Below are 11,871 nucleotides of genomic sequence, written 5' to 3' on the forward strand. Positions count from 1 at the left end.
GTCATAGTCTCTCATTTATTCTGTTTCTTTTTTTTTTTTTTAACTCGTTTAAAGCGGTTAAAGACAGTGGCAAAAATATCAAAGTGGAGATTTTCTGCAGTCAAATTTTTATATTACAAGAGATTATACAAAATAAAAACATCATTTCAAATTATTAAAAGACTGAGAAAGTTTATATGATAGAGAATCCCAAATAATAATCTTATGTCAGTTAAGAAATTGGTATCATTTGCATTCTGCATAATATCAAAATTACCTATAAAGAAAAATGAGAAGACTTTCAATAACAGTAATTTTTCCAATTCCAAATTAAATTATGGAATTTATAGTTTAAATAAATATATTTAATTATATGTTTGAAACATTTTAAAAATATCTTTTTATGAAAAATCTAGATCTGAAAATAATGTTTGAGATATTTATACTGAAGATATGGTAGAAGAAAAAGAAGAAATATTATTTTATCAAAATCTGGTTGCTACTACCAAAGCTGATCCTGACTTTGAAATTGTGCCCTAATCTTTTTCAAGTAAATGACCTGACATGGAAGAAAAGAATGATTGGACTGTAGAGGGATGATTCCTCCATAATTCTGGAATTATAATCATATTTTCAGTAGGGAAACATTTTGTTTGTAGGATGTATGGTATCCTTTCATAAAAAACGAATTGCTGCTCAGTGCTTTATAAAACATATGTTTAATTATGAAAATAAATAGGACAGTGCTTTATGATCCATATTTCCTGGAACAGAATAATATGCTGATACGTTAAGTACCACTCTCCCATTGATGGCATGTGATATATATAAAATAATCAGATGTTTCTAAAATTCCATTACATTGGTTTCCTCTTCTTAATGTTTACTTTCATTATTTATTTATTTATTTTTTGGCTGCATTAGGTCTTTGTTGCTGCATGCGGGCTTTCTTTAGTTGCATCAAACAGGGGCTACTCTTCGTTGTGGTACGTGGGCTGTTCATTGCAGTGGCTTATCTTGCTGCAGAGCACGGGGTCTAGGTGTGCAGGCTTCAGTAGTTGTGGCATGTGGGCTCAGGAGTTGTGGCACACAGGATCTAGAGTGCAGGCTCAGCAGTTGTGGTGCAAGGGCTTAGTTGCTCTGCAGCATGTGGGATCTTCCCAGACCAGGGCTCGAACCCATGTCCCCTGCATTGGCAGGTGGATTCTTAACCACTGCGCCACCAGGGAAGCCCTACTTTCATTTTTTAATTTGAATTTTTAAACACCATTTGTATCTTTCTTTTTAAAAAGAGAAATCACAGTAAGATTGAGAAAGTCTAAATTGGTTAGGTTGGCACTAAATATCCATGGTTTTATGTGCCATTATGATATTTTGGAGCTAACAGTGAACTATGAACCAAGAGCTTAGTGGGTTCCTTTAAGATGTTCATTACTTCTTTGTTCACTTTGTTTCATTGCATAACTCCTCCAGCTGCTGTTTCTCTTCAATAGCAGCAGAAGAATGTACAACATAGATTGATCTCCAGGATCTCTTTCAGCTCTAATAGTCTATGACTCTGCTTTAAAATTAAACTTTTCCCATCCAACAATTTATATTATGCAGAGAAAGATTTTAGGTTTGTTTGAACACTATATTTATATTAATTAATATTGTGGGTGAGAATTTTACAAATAATGCAGTAATACAAAAGCAATTATTCATTACCTAACTTTAAATTTATGAAACTGCTCAAAAATTTTCTAAGATAACACAATTTGTAGATTTTTATAATATTATATAACAATGAAGCATCCCTATTATGACTTCTGTGGTCCAGAAATGCCATATTAGATAAATCTAATTGTCTATTCATCAAATATACTTTGAGAGGAATTAAGGGGCAATTTGGGGGATAATCAGATAAATACATTTTTAATTCCTTTAAACTTTATTATTAAGTATATAAAGATTATATAGTGTGTGGGTCAAGCATTTTGAAAAGCACTATAAATTCAGCAGGAAAAGGTATGCAAAATATATGTACAAAAGCATTTAATGGGTTCTACTATGTAGCAGAAACTATTCCCAATTTCAGGAACATAAAAATAATAAGATATGAGCCCTACCCTACAGAAACACAATGTGTCAGCCCTTGGGAGGATGTTGAAATTGTGGTATTGTTATTGCTTATGGTAATGATGGTGGTGGCAGCACATACACAATGCACTCTAACACAAGACAAGCTATCAATATTAGAGACACAGAGAGAACACCGTGAGCATTTGAAAAAGGGAGAGATTATATATATATATACATCATCTAATTGGGAATAAGTATGACGGTGGGGTACAGGATGTGACAATTAAGTGTGCCTTGAAGGATAAGTAGCCCATATGATGTAACAGAAGTAGCTTTCAGAAAGATGCTAGGACATTCCAGAAGAACTTGATGCATAAGCACTGACAATGCATGGATAATAGTGACGACTTCAAAAATTAATAGTGTACATAATCCTTATATAATATCATGGAATAAATGTAGGTTATTTAAAAATAGACATGTGAAACACACACACAGTCATAGAAATTGTGCACGTATCAATACAGAGACAGTAACTTGCATATAGTAGGTACCAAATAATTACTGAATAAAATAATGAATAGATTCTAAAAGACTATGTGGTCATATTACCTTGAGCCTTAAAGACTATGTACTTTTTTTAAAGAATTTTTTATATATATATAAATTTATTTTATTTATTTACTTATTTATTTGGTTGTTTTGGGTCTTCGTTGCTGCACGTGGGCTTTCTCTAGTTGTGGGGAGAGGGGGCTACTCTTTGTTGCAGTGCGCAGGCTTCTCATTGCAGTGGCTTCTCTTGTTGCAGAGCAAGGGATCTAGGCATGCGGGCTTCAGTAGTCGTGGCATGTGGGCTTCAGTGGTCGTGGCTCATGGGCTCTAGAGTGCAGGCTCAGTAGTTGTGGTGCACAGGCTTAGTTGCTCTGTGGCATGCCACAGAAAGACATGTGACCCTAGAATTCTTAAGCCAGTCATGTGTTCTTGCAAATGTAATGGGTTAAAATACCCATGAGCTTTACTTTAAAATCTTTTTGAGGAGCTTCCCTGGTGGCGCAGTGGTTGAGAGTCCGCCTGCCGATGCAGGGGACACGGGTTCATGCCCTGGTCCGGGAGGATCCCACGTGCCGCCAAGCGGCTGGGCCCGTGGGCCATGGCCGCCGAGGCTGCGCGTCCGGAGCCTGTGCTCTGCAACGGGAGAGGCCACAACAGTGAGAGGCCTGCGTACCGCAAAACAAACAAACAAACAAACAAAAAACTGTGTGAGGGAAGTTTTCTGTCTGTGTAGGCCCCAGAACCTTATCTACAAAATGTGACACCCACCAAGTACTATAAAAAATGAGTTTCTATATGGTTTTAGCTTTTCCAAAAATGTTTAATGGCTTAAAATTGATGTCTAGAGAACCAAGTGCAGAACATACTTTATCATATTTTTTAAATGATATCTCTTGAGTCTCATTTCTTGGAATTTCTGAATTCTAGCTTGATGGACATTACTTTTATATTATTTTTTTCTCTTGATGTCAAACTTCTGGAAGTTTCCAGGCAGATGTGCGATACTGCTATGGATTGAATGTTTGTGTCCTCCCCAAATTCACATGTTGAAATCCTAATGGTCAGAGGTGGTGGTATTTGGAGGTGGGGTCTTTTGGGGGTGATTAGTCAGAAGGGCAAAGCCCTCATTAACAGGATTAGTGCTCTTACAAAAGAGGCCCCAGAACTCCAACTCATTCCTCCATGTGAGGATGCAATGAGATGTCTAGGATCAGGAAGAAGACCCTCACCTAACTATGCTGGCACCCTGATCTTAGACTTCCAGCCTCTGGAATTTTATAAGCTATTATTTATAAGCTACCCAGTCTGGGGTGTTTTGTTTATACAGTCCAAAGGGACTAAGACAAGTACCTTCATTTTCAACAAATGATTAGAAAGTAGAGTAGTGGTCATATTGACACAAACATCTTAGGCAACAGCGTCTGAATATTATTAGGCGATGTCCAATTATAATGGCCTTGCGAGATATTAACATGCTGATACATCTCCACTTAGAGATATTCAGCCAAATGAATTTTCATAGGTATAAAAAAAGATACTCACAAATGAAAAATGTTCAATCTGTCTGCCAGTCACTCACAAGTATAACAGGGAGCAATATTACTTTGGATTGAAAGCAACAGGATTTAAAGCTTTGCAAAATTTAACCTGTTGACAGGTATTGTTTTTGTTACCATTGTGATGGTTCTAATTTTTTCATGGACTTGCCTCAGTGGATAAAGGAGTTAATGGGTCATTTCAAACACAATATATTTTTAAATCTATAGTTATCTTTTTAAAATATGTGTTTTTGTTTTATTCTATAGAATATTAATGATAATTTAAACATAAATCTTAATTTTTTTAAGTCATAAAATTGTTGCTTTATGAAGATCAAATTGATGCATACAGTTTCTGCCTATGCCAACCAGCACACTTCCCCTCTGGGGATACACAAATTTGTTTATTGAGAAACAGAGGTCAGAACAATGATGATTGTGGCAGAGAAAATTCAGATGTGGCATGCCTAGAATAATCAGAAGCTACAGTGCCACACAACCTCTCCTGGGGTTAAGGGATTAAATAGAAAGAAATCTGCAATGCAGAAAATAGCAGATGGAGATTCAGTGCCTAAATTCTGAACCTCAGCCAAATACCTTGGGGTGAAAAGTTAAGATCCTACTGTACAGCACAGGAAACTATATTCATTATCCTGGGGTAAACCATAATGGAAAAGAATATAAAAAAGAATGTATATATGTGCATAACTGAGTCACTATGCTGTACAGCAGAAATTAACACAACATTGTAAATCAACTAAACTTCAATTAAAAAATAAATTTAAAAAATTTAAAAAAATAAAGATGTGCAATTGAATCAAAAAAAAAAAAAAGAGTTTGAAAGCCTGGAGTAAGATACCCTAGATATCAAGTGAGAGCAGGAGCCACACACAGAGCACAGGAAAACAGTCTCACCCAGCACAGAGTCACCCCATCAGCCACCCTGGGTAACAATTCTTGTGGAATTGAAATATGATAACAGAATGTGCATACTTAACCCCATGTATCTCTCTTGCAGAGGGTGGATTTGGTCATTCCCAACAAATCCTTTTGTTGTTTTAATGAAATTCTATGTCAGAGAGACCCTGCTGTTCTTTAACAGATAACTCAGGTTTATGAAGTCTACCTGAGTGGTACCCACAGTAGACAAATGAGAAAAGTAGCACAATTCAGAAAAGCATATTACCTGGGGCTTAACTCTGACTGAGTGTTACACATACCTACCTTATTATTGCAATATATTTTTCCTTTGAATGACTTTCTTTTTTCTTTTTTGTTAAAGAAAGAATGGATCTGTATGTGGTCAATTCACTTCTCAACAATTCTTCCTCTAGTGACAGCCTGAAGTGATTTCACATTAGGGAAAATGAGTTTTGCTGCTCTTCATAAATTGCTAATGAGCTTTTTTGAACAACTGTAGCCCTAACCTGATTCACAAAAGAACCTTCTCAGATTTGCCATTAACATGTTTATAACAATAAAGGGAGAGAAAACTGCAAAGTAAGTTGATGCCACTTGCTGAGAACTGTTTTCCTCCCTTCGTTTTAGCCCATTAGATTATTTCTCACCATGACACTGCCAGTAACCTGGTTCAGTTTGACAAGTAAGGCTTCAGATGTCTCTCCAGTAGCCTGTCTCACCTTGCAAAGGGAGGAAAGCTTCAATGCTGTGTGGCAAGAAGGATGTCAGGAGAACAAGATTTTATTTTCAGCTCTGCAACTCACCAGCTTGTGTGATGCTGGGCGATTTTTCGTATGTTCTAGACTAGTTTCTAATGTGCCAAATGTGTAAAATGGACCTGTTTCCAAAGAGCTTAAAGATCTCCAAAGTCCCTTTCCTTATTAAGATACAATGATGCTAATAAATGCATAACTTCTGAAACTCTACCCATTAATTTTTTTGCAGGGATTTCTCCCTGGGAAGTTTCATGTTGCTTACTTTCATTCCCCCTCAAACAAGTCAACAACTCATGAGATGCTGCATTTAAATTGGAATGGACTAAGAAGACATACAGATGGCCAAAAGGCATATGAAAAGATGTTCAATATCACTAATTATTAGAGAAATGCAAATAAAAACTACCAGGAGTATCACCTCACACCAGTCAAAATGGCTATCATCAAAAAAATCTACAAACAATAAATGCTGGAGAGGGTATGGAGAGAAGGGAATTCTCCTACACTGTTGGTGGGAATGTAAACTGGTACAGCCACTATGGAGAACAGTATTGAGGTTCCTTAAAAAACTAAAAATAGAGCTACCGTATAATCCTGCAATCCCACTCCTGGGTTTATATCTGGAGAAAAACATGGTCTGAAAGGATTCACGCACCCCAATGTTCATTGCAGCACTGTTTACAATAGCCGAGACATGGAAGCAACCTAAATGTCCATCGACAGAGGAGTGGGTTACATTTACACAATGGAATATTACTCAGCCATTAAAAAGAATGAAATAATGCCATTTGCAAGAACATGGGTGGACCTAGAGACTGTCATACTGAGTGAAGTAAGTCAGACAGGGAAAGAGAAACATCATATGATATCACTTACATGCAGAATGTAAAAAGAAATGATACAAATGAACTTATTTACAAAAGAGAAACAGACTCACAGACTTAAAGAATGAACTTTTGGTTACCAGGGGGAAGGGTGGGGGGAAAGGAAGTGTGGGAGTTTGGGATTGACCTGTACACACTTCTCTATTTAAAATGGTTAACCAACAAGGACCTACTGTATAGCACAGGGAACTCTGCTCAGTATTCTATAATAACCTAAATGGGTAAAGAATTTGAAAAAGAATTGATACATGTATATGTATAACTGAATCACTTTACTGTACACCTGAAACCATCACAACCTTGTTAATCAACTATACTCCAATATAAAATAAAAAGTTTAAAAAAAATTGGAATGGGCTGAGACAAACTTGAGAAAAATATCAACAGTTCCTTCTTTATCTCACCTCACTTTTCACTTTATCATATGGTCAAATAAAGAAGCCAACTGGTACTTTCATCACTCTCCCTGGGAATTTCCTTAGTCATATTCATAAGCTTCTTAGGTGCACTTTCCATCTTCCACATGACGGTGGTGGGCAGTTTCACTAATCTTTCTGTCAGTACATGATATTAAGGTCCCTTTTTCTCTAGCTGCTACTAATAGTTTCCTCCAAGTTCTTTAGGTCCATACCTCTTTCTTGATCCTAAAGTCAGTGCTTTATATTTTCAGTTTTTGTTACTGCAGCACCCCTCTTCCAGGTACCAATTTCTGTTTTAATCTTCTTCCACATAGCAAACTACCCCCAAAACTTTGTACTTTAAAATAGCAATCACTTTCCTTCTCCTGATTTCACACGGGACAGGAGACTTGTCGGTTCTCACAACAATGGCTGTGAGGGCTGGGAAGTCTGTAATGGCTTGGCTAGCCCTGTGCCTAGAGACTAGGAAAGTTCTAGTGGTTGAGGGTTGGCTAGAAGAGCTAGGTTGGAGTCACGTCTGGATTTTCAGTTCTGCTCTATGTAATCTCAACGCCTCACCCTCTCCACATGGGCTCCAGATTTTCTTTTCATGTGGTCTTATCTAGAATTCTGACATGAGAATTTAGGATTCCTAAGGGTTCAGAAGTGGAAGATTTAAGGAGGTATAACTTCTTAAAGTTTAGTCAAGGATTGACACAGTAATATTTCTGTCGTGTCAATTCTTAAAGCATCTTACTTCAGGCTGCTCTAACAAAACCATTGGTGGGTGTCTTAGAAATTAAAAAAAAAATTATTTCTCAAGGTGTTAGAGGCTAGAAGTCTGAGATAAGGGTCCCAACATGATCAGCTTCTGGTGAGCAAGGTTTTCTGGGTTGCAGAGCCTCTTTCTCATTGTATCCACACAAGGCTGCAGGAGACAAATAACTCTCTAGCGTCTCTTTTATAAAGGTACTAATTCCTTTCATGAAAGCTCCACCCTCATGACTTATTTACATCCCAAAGGCCCCACCTGCTAATACCATCACTTTGGGGGTTAGGATTTCAACACATGAATTTGGAGGGGACACAAACATCCATTCCATAATAGCAAGTCATAAGCCAAGCTTGAATTCAAAAGGTGTGGGTTACAAAATGTCATAAATACCAAAACAAGATTCATTCAGTACCCCCAATTCAACTGACTTCTACAGTGACAGAGAAAATTAACAAAGACAAGTGACGTTTATTTTGAAGATTAGGAAAATTGGATTTAAAATCATAGAGTTGATCATTGTTTTGAATCAGAGGGCAGCAATGGAGATGGAAAAAAATGGATAGTTCTGCAAGGTCATTAAGAAATAAAGCTGATAGGGTTTGGCAATTGCCTGGATGTTAGAATGAGGAGGTGAGGAAGTGAGGAGGTGAGAGCATATACAAAAAGCTAATAGTCACGTCAAAAGGATACAAATAAAGATATAAAAACAGAAAGTAAATTAGCTCCACTATCACAAGTAGCACTTAATTATCCCCTACATATGACCCTGGCAAGAAGTGGAGGTCCACATAAAGCAGGTCACACATTGCACTTCAAAAGTTCACATACTACAAAATAGGCACATCTGTGGATGTACATCAAGGAGAAAACAAGGTGGGACAACCCAATATGAATTACTTGCCATTGAACTATAGTTTACTGACAGAGATAAGAGGACTAGAGCAAAGGAAAGGTATTCAATAAAGGGTGAGTGCCAACTCTACCAGCAGCCATGTAGTTTCACTCCCTCACCAAGACTGGGGAGGGAAAAGGAGTGGGAGTCTCACAGTGACTTGGGCTGAAGTCTTCCTGATTGGTGGACCCTCAGAATTTAATGGTGTGTATCTGGAATAGCCTACTCCAAATATCTTACAGTCTTAAGATTTTGGAGAGCTTTATATTTGTAAGATGTTAGGACTGACAGGGAGCTTTATCTGATTTAACAGATGGATATAAAAAGGGATAGAGAAAAGGAGAGAAAGAGAGACCACTTTGGCTCAGTAGTGATGCACTTTAAAATGTGAGAACCACTCATTTATTAAAATACATAGGAGTCATACCAATCATTTTTTCTTTCTGTGTTGACCTTTTTGGATTTTGATTTGAACAAATAAATTATAAAAAATAGTACCTAAACAATGACTGGATGGATTATTCAATGATGCTAAGGAATCACTTTTTGTTTAGCAGTAAAATAATCCTGTTATACTTAATAAAAGCATTCATAGCTTTTAGATATACACCAAACATTTATAGATGTAATCATATTTGCATGGGATTTAATTCAAAATAATATAGGCAATGTGGTGTCAACATGGTGAGAGTATACATAAAAAACAAGATTAATCATGACTTGATAATCATTGTAGTTGGGTTTTGGTTATATAAATTCCTTTTTTAACATTTGAAATTTTTCATAAGAAAAAGTAAACGTCTACAAAAATAAAAAAATTATTTCAATATTCGGAATTTAAAAATGGATCACCAACATAGATCTTACAAATATTAAAAATATAATAAGACAATTATGAATATCTTTAAGACAAAAAATTTGACATTTGGGATAAAATATACATATTTCTTGAAAAGAAAAACTTATCCAAACTGACTCCTAAGAAAAAGAAAACCTAGATAGTCCTATGTAAAACAATGAATTCATTAATACCCTAAACACAAAGCACATTTTAGGTGCACATGATATATGCAATTAATTATCTTAAATGTTTATAAAAGAAATACCACAGTATTACAAAAACTCTTTTAGCAAATGAAATATATGAAATAAAATATAAGAAATAAAATATATGAAATAATAATATATGAGTAATAATACATCATAGCCAATTGGATTTTATTCTAGGAATTCAAGGGTGGTTTAACATTTTAAAATCAACATAATTTATCATGTATTAACAAACAACGACAACGTCTTTTGATATATTCAGAGAAAAGTATTTGATAAAAATTAAAGGGCTTCCCTGGTGGCGCAGTGGTTGAGAGTCCGCCTGCCGATGCAGGGGACACGGGTTCGTGCCCTGGTCCGGGAGGATCCCACATGCCGCGGAGCGGCTGGGCCTGTGGGCCATGGCTGCTGAGCCTGTGCGTCCAGAGCCTGTGCTCCGCAACGGGAGAGGCCACAACAGTGAGAGGCCCATGTACCGCAAAAGGAAAAAAAAAAAAAAAAAAACCCACAATAAAATCTTCACAGCAGTATAGAAGGTGAGAATTTATATAATATGACAAAGAATATTAAATAAAAACATACTGTAAATGTTATGTTTAAGTTAATTATTAAAAGTATTTCTTTTGATATGACAAATGTCGTAAGTATCCTTGTTCTCACAATTTCTATTCACTACTTTAGAAGGCATCCTAGCCAGTATAATAGTAGAACAAAAATATAAAGAGCATAAAATTGAAGAGAAAGAAATAAAACTTTCATTATTCATAGATCATCCAATTACATACACAATATAAAAAAATCCAAAAGTGTCCCCTGGCAAACTCTAGGAATTAATAAATTTAGCATATATACCAGCTAACTCCAACAGAAAACTACAAAAAAGACTGGAACATGTACATTATAAAATAGAATATCCAAATGCAAAGGTACTGACCTTCACTGTAAATGCAATTACATGTTTAATTATAACCAGAGTATGTAACTTTTATATACCAGAAGATGGCTAAAATGAAAACACAAAAATGTCAGGTGTATATGAAAATGTAGAACAATAGACACTCTCAGAAGTACTGCTGAATTTCCACATGTAAAACAATAAAGTTAAATCATATTTTAAAAATTACAATGAATATAAGACTTAAATATAAGAGCTAAAACTAGAAAACTCTTAAAAGAAAACATACAGATAAATTTTCATGACCTTAGATTTTGCAAGGAATTCTTATGTGACACCAAAAGCATGAGCAACAAAATAATAAGTAAAGTGGTCTTCAACAAAATTTAAAAAAATAAACTTTTATGAATCAAAGGAGATGGATAAGAAAGGGAAAAGACAACCTACAGGATGGGAGGAAATATTTCCAAATCATATATCTGATAAAAGTATACCCAGAATATACAAAGAACTATAATTCAACAACAAAAGAGCATCCCAATTGAAAACTGAGCCATTGTGCTTGAATTGACAGCCTTCAGTAATTCCACTTCTATGCATATACTCAAAATAATTTTGAAACAGGGACTCAAAAGGTACTTGTATGTAAATATTCATAGTATCATTATTCATAAGTCAAAAGGTTGAAAAAACTCAAGTGCTGCTCAATAGAAGAATGTACCAACAAAATGTGACGTATGATACAATGAAATATTGTTTAGTTCATGAAAAAGAATGAAGTTCTAATGAATGCTACAATATGGATGAAACTTTAAAACGTTATGCTAAGTGCTATAAGCCAAACATGATTGGAAAATATGGTAAGATTCCACTTATATAAAATATGCCTTGCAGGACATTTGATAATGTCCCAAACTACCATAAGATATTTGGTCCACACCAAAATGTCCCTGATATTTGGTCCTGTCTAAAACATCTATGGGGCTTCCCTGGTGGCGCAGTGGTTGAGAGCCTGCCTGCCGATGCAGGGGACACGGGTTCGTGCCCCGGTCTGGGAAGATCCCACATAAAAATTAAAAAAAAAAAAAAAAACATCTATGAATAGCCAAGACATGGAAGCAACCTAGATGTCCATCAACAGATGAATGGATAAAGATGGGGTATGTATGCA

This window comes from Physeter macrocephalus, chromosome 12, assembly GCF_002837175.3.
Source record: "Physeter macrocephalus isolate SW-GA chromosome 12, ASM283717v5, whole genome shotgun sequence".
NCBI classification, from domain to species: Eukaryota; Metazoa; Chordata; class Mammalia; order Artiodactyla; family Physeteridae; genus Physeter; species Physeter macrocephalus.